The following is a 17,095-nucleotide window of genomic DNA, read 5'->3' as shown; positions in this document are numbered from 1 at the left end:
GGAACAAGACAAGGAAGGTTGTCATGTCCTTGGCAAGGCTCATGGGTCATTCTCATCAACATCATTAGTATTAGATGGTCAGATAAAATGCTAAGCAGTATCTCTTCCAACTCTTTACATTCTGAGTTCAACTTCCATCAAGGTCAACTTTACTTTTCATCCTTTCAAGGTTGATAAAATAAGTACCAGTTGAACATGGGTTGATATAATCGACTTACTCTTCCACAAAAATTGCTGGCGTTGTGCCAAAATTTTAAATTATTATTATTATTATTATTATTATTATTATTGAGTGAGAGAGCAGTTCATGCCATCAAAGTGACACTGGGGTAAAATATACGAAGCCCAATATACCCATCATGACTACCCGTCTGATAAAGGTACACCAGGCACATGCATCACAACCATATGTGCGCGACATGGTGATCTCATATCAAGATTATTATTATTATTATTATTATTAAAGGCAGTGAGCTGGTAGAGTTGTTAGAATGCAGGGCAAAATGCTTAGCAATATTTTGTCCATCTTTACTTTCTGAGTTCAAATTCTGCCAAGTTTGACTTTGCCTTTCATCCTTTTGGGGTTGATAAAATAAGTACCAGTTGAGTACTATAGTCAATGTAATTGACTTAGCCCCTCCCCCTGAAATTGCTGGCCTTGTGCCAAAGTTTGAAACTATTATTATTATTATTATTATCATTATTATTATTATTATTATTATCATTAACATTAAGGCAGAAAGCTGCTGGAATTGATCTCGAGTCAGTCAAAGTGCATAGAGGCATTTTTCAGCTCTTTACATTATGAGTTCAAATTTCATTGAAGCAAGCTCTGCCATTCATCTTTTGGGAGGCAATATAATTGACTTATGCCCTCTCCTAAAATTGTTGGCCTTGTACCTAAATTCAAAACCATCATCACCTTTAATATTATTATTGTACTCAACCAGTAATACAATGTGATTAGAGGAAAGCCAACCTTCACATGCTATAGAGAGTTGGTGGAGGACATATCAATGGCCTGAGAGTGATTCTGGTCATTAACAAGAAGAGTCTGAGTAGACTTTTATTGAGTATTTTCAGTTTGGTGATTATGGACAGTTTCCAAAAGTCCTTGGCCTGGCATTGTCTCCCAACACTGTTTGATAACCAGTGTTGGTGTGTTTAAGACCCCATAACTTGGTGGTTCAGTAAAAGAAATAATAGGCTTAAACAATGAAAGTACTGAGATTGATTCATTTGACTAAAATTCTTCGGTGTGGTGCCCCAGCATGACAGGGACTAATAAAACATAGAAGATATATATTATCATCTTAATGACCACATGCATCAGATAAGACTACATTTAGTCATTGTTTTCAATGACTTGTTTCTAAGTAAGGTAATAATCTTCCAGTTTACAAAACAACAACCAGCTTGGACATACTTATGTGGAAAACTGGAAATAAATGACACTGCTCAAATGAGTCTCTTGGCTACAAAGATCATGCAACATGAAGCTAGAACATGCTTTTGCAGTGAACTGCAAGTAAATGTTACTGTCTGTATGAAAAGTAAGGCTTTTGTTTCGAGCCAGTGAACGCACAAAAATGAAGGGAAACATTCACTGACTTTCAATATATAGTTTAACTATATATTGACTATATATTTAACTAGTTTCCAGTCACTGGTGTGTGGTCATACTGGGGTACCGCCTTCAAAGATTTTCCTTAATTATATTGATCCTAAGACTTTGTTTAGTACTTATTTTATATTTGGGGAGAGGAAAAGTAAAGTGGGTGGGATTTGAACTTAGCTATAAGGGAACATAAACAAATAGCATGAGGTATTCTCTTCTGAAATCTACATTATTGATATATTTTTTAACTTATAAATGCCTGCTGTAGAACTAAGAGTTTAATATGTGTAGTTTCACAACACAATCTTGAGGAGAACCCATTGACCCTTAGAATTACAGATAAGTCTGTGGTTACATATTATGTTTACAGTGACATCTGTCAGTTCTGAACTCAAATCTAACCAGAGTCCACTTTAACTTTCAAAAAGTAAAATCAATAATATATTGTTTCAATTAACACAGTTTCTTCCACAAAAATGGCTTTCTCCAAGTAATCCTTATTATCTACAAGAATTATAAACTGTTGGCTAACAGGTAATTTTAGCATCCATATATGTTCCATGACCTCATTAAATAGCATACCAATAACTATGATGCATCCACATATATTTGAGAGATGATGCTTTCTGAGACATGTTGGCGGATTTTGTTTCATTGACATTTCATTATTCTATGGTTCAATGCTCTTCCTAACACCAACCACTTCACACGGGCATGGGGAGGGGGTTCTTCATGATGCCATGTCTTTGACAAGACTAAAAGGTCTTCACAACCCTATGCTTAAGAGAGTGTACAGAGGGTGTATTGTGCTAAGTATGCATATTCAAACCACACAAATAACATGGCAGAGAAGTGGCAGAGGCTTCTGTAAATCAAAGGATCAAATTCTGCTAGCAGGCTGGGATAGAGGGAATAAATTCCATTTTAGCTAGCAGCTGAAATCTTCCTATATTTTTTAACCACTAATACAGCACCAAACTACAAAATAAAACCAATGTTACAAAAATAATCATGGCTAAACTTTAGTCATATGAGACTGGCAGTATAGAAAAAAAGGATTTCCCAGTAGATATAGATTTTTGTTAGGGTTAACCCCAAGTATCTCTGCTTAAGCGGACCTTTGGTTGGATGTTTGACAATCAAAAGATTTGGGGCCATCCAAGCGCATTACCACACATATGTTTTGATTGAGACTTAGAAATCATGTCAAGAAGTGTAATAGTTGTATGAGTCAGCACTGAAACCATCTTCATTTAAGTTGTGTATTGTACTTGAAGTCCAGAGTTTTAAAGGATGGCATTGAGAAATATGACTGGTCATTGGTCCATTAAACAACTACGTAAGCCCCTATGAGGAGTGGGTGGGTGAAAAGTGTGATTGAGGACAGGGTTTGCCATACATAAAGAAAAATTATATTCTTGTTTCATAAAGAATAAGAATCCTGTTGTAGTAATAGTAAATCAGTGGGAGATTTAAAAAGAAGGAAAACCACTGTAGAGTTCTAAGAGATTCAACAACATGGCTGAGCTGTTTACAAGAAGCAAGTTACTGTTTTGTGTTTTTAGGCCGATGTATGTGCTTAGTGGAGAAAGCTGGAAGCTGGTCTGGTTGCATGCTTCAACTCTAACAATAAACAAAACTTCTTTTCTTGCTAAATCTGACCCCCTACCACCTTTAACTCAAACTGGGGTGAGAGGAATGAGATTATAGAATCTCACCAAAGAAAAAAAAATTCCTTTTCAAAACAGACTTTATGTAAAGAACAACTTGAGTTTCACTTAAGCGTGTCTTAGGCACAGCTCTATTGCAAATATTTAACTGGGTTCCTCTAAAAGTTAGCTTACTTACTATAAGCAACAAACTTATAATCAAATGGCCGATATGTAGCTACTCTATGCCAGGGACTTTATTTTCACCTCAACACACCTACTCTCTACAACAAATAACTCTGACATGTGTTTCCTTCATTATATAACCTAGATGAAGGAGAACAAACCATCAGAGCAGAACATTACTGAAATTTACTTTTCACTCTTTCAAAATGTTAACAGAAATAACATTTAGCTCTCTCTTCTCTCTGGAAGAGAGAGCTAAATGGAAGGTGTGTATGTACGTATATATATATATATATATATATATATATATATATCTGAGTAACAGCTTTTGTTATATTTCTGCTGCTTTTAAATAAAGTATATATATTATATATATATATATATATATATATATATATATAATATATATACTTTATTTAAAAGCAGCAGAAATATAACAAAAGCTGTTACTCAGAGTTTCACGTTCCCATTCGACGAAACTCTGAGTAACAGCTTTTGTTATATTTCTGCTGCTTTTAAATAAAGCATATTACTCTACTTCTGGTATTTGAGTATTCATTTTTCCATCTTGTTTCACATTTATGTGCTTACTAGTGTGTGTGTGTGCGTGCGTGCGTGTGTGTGTGCGCATTATACTTTTACAAATGCAGTGACAGTAACTTTGAAGTTTCTGCCTGCTAGCCTTTGTAGCACTGTTATTTAAGTTATATTTAATATATATTATAACTCATCACAAAAACAAACCATATATGAATGTATGTATGTCTATATGGTTCAAAATTGTACAAAAAAACAAGACAGGTGAAGAAACAATAAACAAAATGTATTAATTTGATGCTCAGGAAGAATGGAAGAGTCTTTGACATTCTTAGCCTACACTCTTCTACAGAAAAGAACGAAGAGAGAAAACAGATGCAGATAGGAAAAAATATGTCTATATATATAAAGATCAGTGCCTATGGCCATTAATAATCATGCTCCTTGACAAGACATGATTATTAATGGCCCCATACGGTGACGGAAAGTTTTAAAAAATTAAAATGTTGGGACGACATTATATATACGGGTAGCATTAAGTTAAAGAGTCAGTCAGTGAGAGAGAGACAGGCGGTCATTGTGAGCGTCCACCGGACAAGGGCAGCGTGGTCTAGAGAGAGAGAGACAGTCAGTGAGAGAGATGACAGGACGAGAGATAGTCAGGAAGTTGACAGTCACAGCCGGACAGGGGCAGAGAGAGATACATGAAGAAGCTGGGCTACTATAGTGGGAATTTGTGAAGCTAAAATGTTGCAGGCACGAATTTAAGAAACAAATGTTCTGGTAAATGTTTTTCTGTATGTTTTGAACTTTGATGTTTAAATGTAAAAAAAAAAAAGAGAGAAACGTTGTGTTGTCAAATGCTGAATTTTGAAAAAAGGACGCTGACGTAAATGGTTGAAAAGAAAAGGAAAAAGAAAGAGAACTTGTAAATGTTTAAAAAAAGAAAGAGAAAGAGAAAAAACATTTATAGAAGGAGCTTCTACAGGACTAGAACTGTTTCATTCAGATGAAATCTTCAGGAAGCTTCCTGAAGATTTCATCTGAATGAAACAGTTCTAGTCCTGTAGAAGCTCCTTCTATAAAATAAATTACTTTACTCTGCTATGTATTGAGTACCTTATTTACTGTGGTTAACCCCGACTCAACCCGGGACCTACATATATATATATATATGCATTTTGCAACAAGAATCAGTGGAATAATTATGTTTTCATTAGCATTGAGTATTGACAGATTAATCTGAAGAAAAAAATAACATAATATATTGATTACTGTTGGGTTCAAATCATTTCTTAAATATAACAGGGTGTATATTTGATTTAGTTGATAGCATTGAATGGTGTATAGAGCTAGCAGTTATTTTATCAACATCAACTGGATCTGAGCTCAGAATGCTGAAGCAATACAAGATATGATATAGTGAAGCACCGAGGCCCGCATCCTGATGTCTCAGAGATTTTTCTCTCTCTCTCTCTCTCTCTCTCTCTCTCTCTCACACACACAGTTATTACAACATCAAATACTTTTTAATCCTTATCATCTTCAGATCTGAGCATATGTATACATATGTTCTTGAAACCAAAACCCGCCTCTAACCAATACCCTTATCTTAACTAAACAGCCAATCTCTAACTAACCCAATAGCCTACCATCTGAAAAAATGAAAAATACACAAAATAATGTAATACTATATATCCCGAGAAATAAAGATGGGCATGAGTGGAATGCCTTTTGATCAACAGTGACCTCAACCAGAACAAGCCTGGGATTAAACAATAACACCAACAACAACAACAGCAACCATTCATGGAGAGATTGAACATTCTCCATACAAGCAAACATTGCCTCACAAAGGCCTGGATATTCTCTCTGGGAACGAAATCTTTTCATTTCCAACAGTTCCATACAATCCTGACTTACACTGTAATTCTACTTTTACACATCTGGCACAGGATACTCCTGCCCCTCACATACCTGCAGGGGTAGCTATAGGTGTAGACATTCTCCATGTGTTTTATCTTTATTTCTTCTATTAATCTGTCAAAGTATTTCCTTCTATACAATTTATCAAGCTGTTTTTCATTCTACCACTGCTAGAACAGCTCCCATTCCACTTTACCATCCATTTTAACCCCTATTTGATTCACTCACCAGACAACTTCATTAAAGACACATATCTAATTAAGAAATACTCATCCAAAGATAGACAACTCAACACTAATGGAACTACAGATACAACTATTACACTTTAAAATGGGAGAGGGTTACATCTGTACTTTTCTCCCTATGCTAACATGGATGGGAAGTATCAACTATCGAGGCACTGTTTAACAGGTGGATTCCCTTCTTATCACTAACCTATACCTATTTTTCAAATAAGGGCTCTCTTATTCCATACATTTTCGAAGATGCAAAGCCCGTGGATGACCCTATTGATCAGTAATTGACCCTAAAATAAATCTCAGGTCTTTGAGAAGAATGCCTTAGAAGACAACTGTTCTATAAGCTGATTGATTAACTGATTAATTAATAACCTAATTAAACATACAACCTACTATGTATAAATAGATTTGGCTTGTCAAGGCATTTGAAATGTGCTAAAGTGAATAAAGTGACATATCATTCCATGATCGACTTTATCACAGACCTTTGCAAAGTCGAGATATATCACTTCCACATTTGAGTGGTTGAGCAGTCGTTTCAGCACCCAGTCATAGAGTTGTAGGAGCTGAGTTAGGCAGCTTCTTCCTGGTCGGAAACCATGTTGGGTGTCAGGCAGCAAGTCATTTTCTTCAAGGAAGGTGATTAGTTTCCTTCTGACTATTCGTTCCATGACCTTGCTGATGTGTGAGGTCAGAGAGATAGGTCTGTAGTTCTTGGCCGCCGTCTGCTACCTCCTTTATGAATAGGGTATATTTTACCTTCCTTCAGTTTTCTTGTAAGTTTGCGATATATATATATATATATATATACATATATATATATACATATAAATATATATATATATATATATATACATATAAATATATATATATATACATATAAATATCTCAGTCGACTGCATGTAATTTAAACCTTACACAAGGACCACCAGAGACCCACATATCTGAGACACATACACACACATGCACATGCACACACACACCACACACACACTGTTGTATTGTTCAATCTCGAATATTCACTTTTATTGTTAATGAGTACTTCTTAAAAATTAGCATTTTGAAAATTAGTTTCGAAGGAGGATAATAAATATGAAATATCATAATTTTGATTAGTCTAGTATAGTCATAAAATCCTTCTGACACTGGTTTAACAGAGACCACCTCCAGCCGCCAGTTCTTCAACACAAAACAGTTTTAGAGTGTTTGTATTTAAATTAAAACACTCAACCATAATTTTATGTAAAAACTTTTTACTAAATTTTGTTCCAAATATGAGATGTAATAATTAAAATGCTAATTATTTTAAATTCTACCAAATTTTTAGTTTTCAAAATCATTTAAAACACACAGGAAGCAGTATGTTTTATTAGCAATATGATCAATAATAAATGGCTAAACTTCTTTCAAGTGTGAAATAGAGATTGGCATTATTGCTTTGAAGTGAAAGGGTTTTAAAACTATTACCAATCTTTAGTGAAGGAATTTTGGTAAATCTGGAAACTATTCTAAAGGACTCTGATGGTAATTATCTTCAGATATATCAAGTATTTTGGTTAATATTTAATCTGTGTGTGTGTGAGTAATATATGAGTGTTAATACCTACAGGTGACACATAAAAACAAATTTATACTTGTTTACACTTCACAGCAAAATGTCGACAGAATGATAAAACAGGGATACAAAGATATGTTGCAAAGAAAGACCATTGTTGATGATGATGATGAGGAGGAGGAGGAAGAGGAAGAGGGGCGGATGAGGAGGAGGAGGTGGTGGTGGTAAAGGAAGGTGGTGATAGAATTATGATGATGATGATTTTCTAGATTGGTCCTTGACCATAAACATGTTAAGGAGGAGTACTGAACTGACTACAGTATATATCTAATGTTCAACACATTGATTTAGCAACAATCTCACATTGATGTGCATATAGACACATTCACACAAACATGATGGGTTTCTATACAGTTTCCATCTACCAAGTATCATTCATAAAGTATTAGTCATCAGATATTATGAAAGAAGACACTCATTCAAAGTGATGCTGCATAATGGGATTGAACCCAGAAACATTCTTAATTGCACAATCATGTCTTTTACCATGTAATAGGCTAACAAGGATACATCTAAACAAAGTAAAACCAGTTAGAATTAACAGTCAAATCTCTTAATGAAGTCATGGGCAAATTACTATCCGTGGGACTTTCTGAGTGGCACACTAATGAAAAATTACCTCGAACTTTTTCTAGTAGTGTAACCTGCCTGATGATGAACTCTGTCTCATGAGGCCCACTTCTCAATAAATGTTGCCCACCTCTGTCTTAAAGAAAGGATAATGTAGTCCTAGGTATACAGATGGTCAAAAACAAAGTTGACTTCAGTGGGGTTTAAACTTAGAATCTGGAGAGATTCTATATGGCAAGGCAGTCCTATGCTCTCCAGATTCATGCAGTCACTGATAAAACAAAGGAAGGAAGGATAGAAAAGGTAATAACATTAAATAATAAACAAAAACATTTGTGGTTTGTAGGGGTGGGGGGTTGCAGGTTATATGGTATGTCTAGCTAATTTAATAATATACTATATATGGACCTTAAATAACTCTAAACTATCATCCCCTCCTTCCTTTGTGATGATATTTTCTGGACTGTTGCAAACCCCCTCAAATTCAGTTATCTAGCATTCCTCCACATCAACAAACTTCTCTTTATCTTCAAAGTGCTTCTTTTTCCCCAGGAGTTCTATTAATATACCACTGAATTGGTTATGAGCCCTAACTACACCAGTTTATTTTTTGATTATCTTGAAACCCTGATTTCCACCCTGTTCACCAACCCCATCACTGTATCAATTCTACCTTGCTTATCACTGTATCAATTCTACCTTGCTTATCACTGTATCAATTCTACCTTGCTTACCTGGGAACAGATCATTTCCTTCATTAACTCTTTCCATCTTCTTTACTTCCACCATCCTTGACACCTCCAATTACTTTCAAATATATATATGTTTATTAGAAACATTTTCTTTTTTAAGATGCTAGTGCAAAAATTAGGCTGTTTAGCAATTAAAAGAGAAATCTTTAATAATGCTTCGAATTTTGGCACAAAGCCAGCAGTTTCAGAGAAGGGGATAAGTCAAATGCATCGACTCCAGTGTTCAACTGGTTCTTATTTTATTGACTCCGAAAGGATGAAAGGCGAAGTTGAACTTGGTGGAATTTGAACTCGGAACATATGGATGGACAAAATGCCATTAAGCATTTACCCAGCTAGCTAACAATTCTGCCAGCTCACCACCTTAGAAATCTGTAGTAATGATATTTGATAAGTGACTTTTAAGCATTTACAAATTTGTTTCACTTATTTAGGATACCCAAACATATTTTTGTATTTTCTTGGAATGATTTGTTTTTATAATCAATCCTGCAGTTATATGTACCTAAAAACCATAGATAGCTATAGACATTTTCAGTTTCATTTACTTCGCTAAACTTGGCCACAAATATTTTAAAATTCCAGACTCCCACTGCCACTTTGATTTCTCCTGCTGCCACTCACATTATGTAATACATATCCTTTCAATTTTAACAACTTTGAGCAGCTCCAAATCCACTCCATTTGTTCCTCAATGACATATACTACATCAACTGTCAGCTCTTTACAGCTCTCTCTCAATACATAGTTGAAACTGGTTAAGGTTTGTCAGATTGCTTCAAAGAGTTCTTGCATGATATTTATCACAACACCCTCAGCCCCTATAACTCTGTAGCTCACCATTTCAACTTCACAGGCCACCACTCCCATTTTCTATTCTGGCTTCACTCAAACATCATGAACTAATCTGCTATGATTTCTTTTCCATTTCCTCTAACATGGGCATCAACAACTGTCTATGTTCTCCTTTAATTACCACCCATCTCCTTTCACTAGTCCTCCCCCTCAATGCACACTGACACACAGATTCATACTATACATCCCACCTACTCATATGCCCACCCTCCACACATACGTGCTAACTTATGACTAAAATACTCATACACACTGCTTATAAATCATTTTGCCTGTATCTTAAACTTCTACCTATTATCAGTCTCTATACCCCTCTACTCACAAACCACATACCTACTCACCTACCTACTCACTTCATTCATTATTACTATGATTCTTGTATGACAATAGCGGTTCGGCAAAAAGAGACCGATAGAATAAGTACTGGGCTTACAAAAAGAATAAGTCCCGGGGTCGAGTTGCTTGACTAAAGGCGGTGCTCCAGCATGGCCGCAGTCAAATGACTGAGACAAGTAAAAGAGTAAAAGAGTAATACAGATGTGTTTGTCTTTTCTATTCTCTCTCCTCTACATTCAGAACATTTGTCAATTTCTTTTCTCACAGCAATTACATATTTATTTTTATTACTATTTCCATTCAATAACTTGTTACTGACCTGTACAGGATTCCTTGGATTCTGAATCTTAACTCTTTCTTTCTTTCTTTCTGACACTCACTCCCAGTCCAAGGACAAGATCCCAAAAGATAAGAGAAGAGCTTAAGTTCAATCACTTTGAGGAGGGAATAATATAAACTCTTCTGTCGACTAACTGGTGCCAACACAAACAATCACCAATTTCCTTGCAGATTTCACCATGTGTCTGTGGGGGTAAGGTGTATTGAGTTGGAATGATGTGGGAGTTTGAAATTAAGAGCAATAAATATAATTTTTCATACTTTTCCTCCTAATCATATTCAAAGACACTATCCCTTAGTGAGGAGTACACTTAACTTCCTTTATCTTTTACTGAGGTAATTTTTTATCATCAACAATTCAGAGTCTGTCTGTTTTTAATTTAGATAAAGAAAAAATTTTAACTAATTTGAAATATAACCAACATAGACATACACAAATATCAGCATCATCATCATCAGTTAGCATCAGTTTTCCATGCTGGCATGGGTTAGATGGTAAGCTAGGGAGCAGTGCCAGGTCCAGTCTGTTTTGGCTTCATTCCTACAGCTGGATGCCCTCCCTAATGCCACTCAATCCATGGAGCACAAGTGCCTGTAATGTGTCACTGGCATGGGTGCCTTTCACATGTCATTGGCACCTCACATGTGTCACTAGCATGGGTGCCTCGCACATGTCACTAGCATGAGAGCTTCACGTTTCACCAGCACAGGTGCCTTTCATGTTTCACCAGCACTGGCCATGACTATAATTCTACATATTTATACATCCACAACCTTGTCACCCCCACCAAAAAAGCACTACAACCCTAGATTTACTAATACTAATTAGGTTCTGACTGAAAGTAGTTGTACTTTAAATTAAACTTTTTTATTTGCAATCCCGAATCTCTGATAATCAGAACATAAATATCTAAGGTCCACTGAGAAGAAAAAGTTTACTCTGGAAAAAAAAGAAGAGGGTCTAATCTAATGGAAGAGTTTTGATCACATTAATGGATTAGTGTTATGGTTGAATTAAACTAATAGACAACACAACATCCATTACTAAGAATCAGTCATTCAATTAATTATTCCTACACAGACAAGCACTTTCTTCATTCTGCCTCTTTCAACACTACTACAACACACTCTCTCTCTCTCTCTCACTCACTCTCTCTCTCTCACTCACTCTCTCTCTCTCTCTCTGCGTTTCTGTCCACCAAATTTCGCTCACAAGGCTCTCTGGTCAACCTTGCCCAAAGTACCATGCAGTGGGATTGATCTCCAAAGCATATGGTTGCAATACAAACCTTTTAACCTCACAGCAATGCTTTCACCCACACAGTTGATGGGAGTGATATTTACCTGTTATTTCTAGCAGGTCAGTTAAACATGTAGAGGCTCCTCTCTCATTTTAACTGTTGCTGTTTACATACAATAATAGTAAAACTTTGAAGTCTTCTTTTTCCTGCTTTTTTTTTGCTGGGAAACTGCTTGAGTCATCTAAACAGATAATGTTCACTCTCTCCATCACTACACACCACCACCACCATCACCCACAAATACATCCCCATGACACAGCACCACCACCCTTACCAACCACACCATTTCTACCCACAGATTCTTCACAGCTACCACCTACAGCCATCACAATACTCCATCCTGACACACCACCAACCCGCCCACAATATCATCAACTACCACCCATCACCTTCACTGATGACAACAACGATGCTGCTGCTGCTGCCACCACCACCACTACCATTTCCAACCACAATTGCTAGTTTCAGCTGTTCTCAGTAACAACATAAACAAGACATACCAACAAGGCAGTAAACAGATTGGGGAGGAGGGAGTTTCCTCTAAATGCATAGGTAAAGAGAGGTAAGTCTGCAAGACAATATTTAGATCTTATATATATATATATATATATAGAGAGAGAGAGTGTGTTGTAGTAGTGTTGAAAGAGGCAGAATGAAGAAAGTGCTTGTCTGTGTAGGAATAATTAATTGAATGACTGATTCTTAGTAATGGATGTTGTGTTGTCTATTAGTTTAATTCAACCATAACACTAATCCATTAATGTGATCAAAACTCTTCCATTAGATTAGACCCTCTTCTTTTTTTTCCAGAGTAAACTTTTTTCTTCTCAGTGGACCTTAGATATTTATGTTCTGATTATCAGAGATTCGGGATTTGCAAATAAAAAAGTTTAATTTAAAGTACAACTACTTTCAGTCAGAACCTAATTAGTATTAGTAAATCTAGGGTTGTAGTGCTTTTTTGGTGGGGGTGACAAGGTTGTGGATGTATAAATATGTAGAATTATAGTCATGGCCAGTGCTGGTGAAACATGAAAGGCACCTGTGCTGGTGAAACGTGAAGCTCTCATGCTAGTGACATGTGCGAGGCACCCATGCTAGTGACACATGTGAGGTGCCAATGACATGTGAAAGGCACCCATGCCAGTGACACATTACAGGCACTTGTGCTCCATGGATTGAGTGGCATTAGGGAGGGCATCCAGCTGTAGGAATGAAGCCAAAACAGACTGGACCTGGCACTGCTCCCTAGCTTACCATCTAACCCATGCCAGCATGGAAAACTGATGCTAACTGATGATGATGATGCTGATATTTGTGTATGTCTATGTTGGTTATATTTCAAATTAGTTAAAATTTTTTCTTTATCTAAATTAAAAACAGACAGACTCTGAATTGTTGATGATAAAAAATTACCTCAGTAAAAGATAAAGGAAGTTAAGTGTACTCCTCACTAAGGGATAGTGTCTTTGAATATGATTAGGAGGAAAAGTATGAAAAATTAACCTTAAAATAGAAACAGACATTTTTTACAAAGCCACAGACGCCAAACAATACCTTCTTTTTAATTCATGCCACCCAAGACACACTAAAACAAACATCCCCTTCAACCTTGCAAGAAGGATATGCACAATAGTGTCAGAACAAAATACCAGGAACTTTAGACTGCAAGAACTCAAAAACACCCTGATTGACAGACATTACCCAGCTCAACTCATAGAGGATGGGATCAGACGTGCAACAGAAATCAACATAGAAACTTTAAGAAAAGTTCAACACAACAACACACCTTCCCCGAAAATACTACCTTACATATCTACATACAACCCCAGAAACAAAGAAGCCTTCACCATCATCACCCAGAATTTACCAATACTTCATAAAACCCCAAAATTAAAGGAAATTCTAAACATACACCAAATCATTAAAAGCTACAAACAGCCTAAATCACTTAAAAAGATTCTCACAAAGGCAAAATTGTCTTCTAAAATTACGGATGCAAAGTTAAAAAATGTGGTAGATCGAACTGTGCAACATGTCCTAACCTATTGGAAGGATCAGAATTCTTCTTTAAAGAGGGACAGAAATTTAAGATCAAATCTAACTTTACTTGTGCCTCTGAAAACATAATTTATGTTATTAAATGCTCGGGCTGCCACCAAGACTACGTGGGTTCCACGGGACTATCACTCAGGCGCAGATGCACACTGCATCGACAACAGATTGCATTCCCAGAATATAGAATGATACCTTTTAGTGAGCACATCGAGAAATGCGCAAAGCAACTACTGCCACAATTTTTAATCTTCCCATTTTACCAATGTGCTTTCGGATCATCAACACAAATGAGACTGAACAAGGAAACATTCTTCATTGAAAAGTACAAACCCAGACTCAACCATCCGAACATACTGACACAGAGAAATTAACAAGGAAATGGGAAAAAAAATTTTTTAAGCGATTATCTCCCCTACACCGGAAAAAATCACTCACTACCTCCCCTTATTTAGAAATCTCCTGGAAATAAAAACAACGATAATTCCATACAATATAAACATAACGTCACAAGAAATTTGAAAAGCTACACGCGAAACCGGTAATTTCTTTAAAAATTTTAAAATTATGTCATTTTAAGGAAAGGAAAAAAATTTTTCCAATATTCTCCAGACATTTTGACACAAATATATATATTTTTTAACATTTAAGCCTTCTGTCGTTTTTTCACACTTTACTATTTTCTTATATATTCACCCACGTGCTTTACCAAACAAACTTTCTTATCTATATATATATATATATATATATATATATTATATGTATATATATATACATACATACATACATATATACATACATATATATATATACATATATACATACACATATATACATACATATATATATATATACATATATACATACACATATATACATATATATATATATATACATACACATACATATGTATATATATACACATACATATGTATATATATACACATACATATATATACACATACATATATATATATATATATATATATACATACGCATACATATATATATATATATATACATACGCATACATATGTATATATATACACATACACATACATATATATATATATACACATACACATACATATATATATATACACATACATATATATATATATATATATATACATACACATACATATATATATATACATACACATACATATATATATATACATACACATACATATATATATATACATACACATACATATATATATATACATACACATACATATATATATATATACATACACATATATATATATATATATATATATTATATATATATATATATATATATATATATATATATATATATATACATAGGCTCGAAACGTTAAAGACTTGTTTCATTTATATTTCCTGAGCACCATACTAATACAATTGTTTGTTTGTATTCCACCTGCCTTCGTCTTTTGTTTATTTCCGTAAACCTGCCTTCGTCTTTTGTCTATTTTCATAAAGCTTACCGTTATATATATACATACACATACATATATATATATACATACACATACATATATATATATACATACATACAGGATGGAGACGCGGGCGCTGATGAAAAAGGTCACCCCCACCTGGTAGACGCCCAGGAAGAAAACTCCAGTGAGAAACCTGCCCGGGAGGTAAACCCAAGTGCGGGTGCTCCTACCTGCACCAAAAGCCATGGACATGGAGATGAAAGAACCAAAAAAGGAGGAAAAACTAAAACTAAAACTCAGGCAAAACCAAAAAACGAAACAGCCAAGGATAGAAGCAAACCTAACTATCCATATGCCAAAAAGGATGGAAACAAGCAGCGCACACGGGTATGTAGGTTCTACCTGAGAGGTGCCTGCCGGCATGGAGAGGAAGGTGCAGGTTGCCGTTTTGCACATCCAGGACCCTACCGCAGAAACCAACCACCGAAAGGAAAAGGGATGGACCACGCACCACCTGCCCCAAAACGGTTGTACGCAGATGTGGTGCGTGCCACAAACCGCCAACGTGTTGTTGAAAGGGCAGCTGCTGAGCAAGAATCTTTTTTGTGCATGGCACAAAAGATTTACAGCAGCTAACCTGGCTCCATCAAACGCAAGCTCGCAGATGGGACTACCCACAGTTCACAAGACCACCACAGCAAATAGACCCAAGGTGGACACCACCGGCAACAGTATACACCTCACCTCAATGCTCCTACTGAACATCAGAGGACTACTAACACACAGTAACAGGACAAAAGTCCCGTTCTTGAGAGACTTTGTTGCATGCAATCAAGCCTTATGCATAGCACTTACGGAAACACACCTGAAACCGGACATAGCGGATGCGGAATTACACATACCACAGTATGTTGTACTACGGACCGACAGAAAAGAAAGGAGTCATGGAGGAGTTGCTATGTACATCCGTGAGGACCTCACACCCCAGGTCCTTTTGTCATACTCAAACTCGGGGTGTGACACACTAATTGTACATGTAAGGCAACTTGGTGTAGTTGTGTGTGCTACATATCGCCCTCCAGATGCCCCAAGCCATATGGGCAAGTTTGAAGACTGCCTTATAAAAATAGAAGTTCTAGTCACACTAGAACAGCACATAAGTGTACTTCTCATGGGAGACTTCAACCTACCCAATGTCAGATGGCCCGAGGGCCTTTCTCTCCCAGGAATGACACGAGGTGAACAGGGACAGGTGAAGTCCCTCCTGAACCTCATCAACATGGAGCAAGTAATACTCCAACCAACCAGGGCAGGTAACACACTGGACCTCTGCTTCACAAATAATATGGATCTCATCCATAATGTGAAAGTGACACCGACACTACTCTCGGATCACAACATGGTAGAGCTGACTATGTACGGGCCAAAGAAAAACATGGACATGCAGCCTACAAGAAGCTCTCAGAATCTTTCCAGCTTGAACTTCAATAAGGCAAACTGGAAACAAATTGAGAAAGAGATCCTCAAACAAAACTGGCTTGAATGTCTCTCCTCGCCGGACATCGACATGAAACTTCAACAATTCATGTCTGTAATGCATGAAACTTCAACAATTCATGTCTGTAATGCAAGCCATATGCTACAAATGTGTCCCAGAGAGAAAGGCCACTGTACACAAGAACAAAAT

General features: G+C 36.2%; 1 protein-coding gene across 10 annotated transcripts in view; it reads right to left on the bottom strand.

Annotated features, from left to right (window-relative positions):
* LOC115211639 (pleckstrin homology-like domain family B member 1) overlaps positions 1-17,095 on the bottom strand; it is a 487,008-nt gene that overhangs the window by 278,103 nt on the left and 191,810 nt on the right. The gene's annotated exons all lie outside the window — the stretch shown is intronic.

The sequence above is a fragment of the Octopus sinensis genome, linkage group LG5 (assembly GCF_006345805.1).
Source record: "Octopus sinensis linkage group LG5, ASM634580v1, whole genome shotgun sequence".
NCBI classification, from domain to species: Eukaryota; Metazoa; Mollusca; class Cephalopoda; order Octopoda; family Octopodidae; genus Octopus; species Octopus sinensis.
This window is presented reverse-complemented; position numbering and strand designations above follow the sequence as displayed.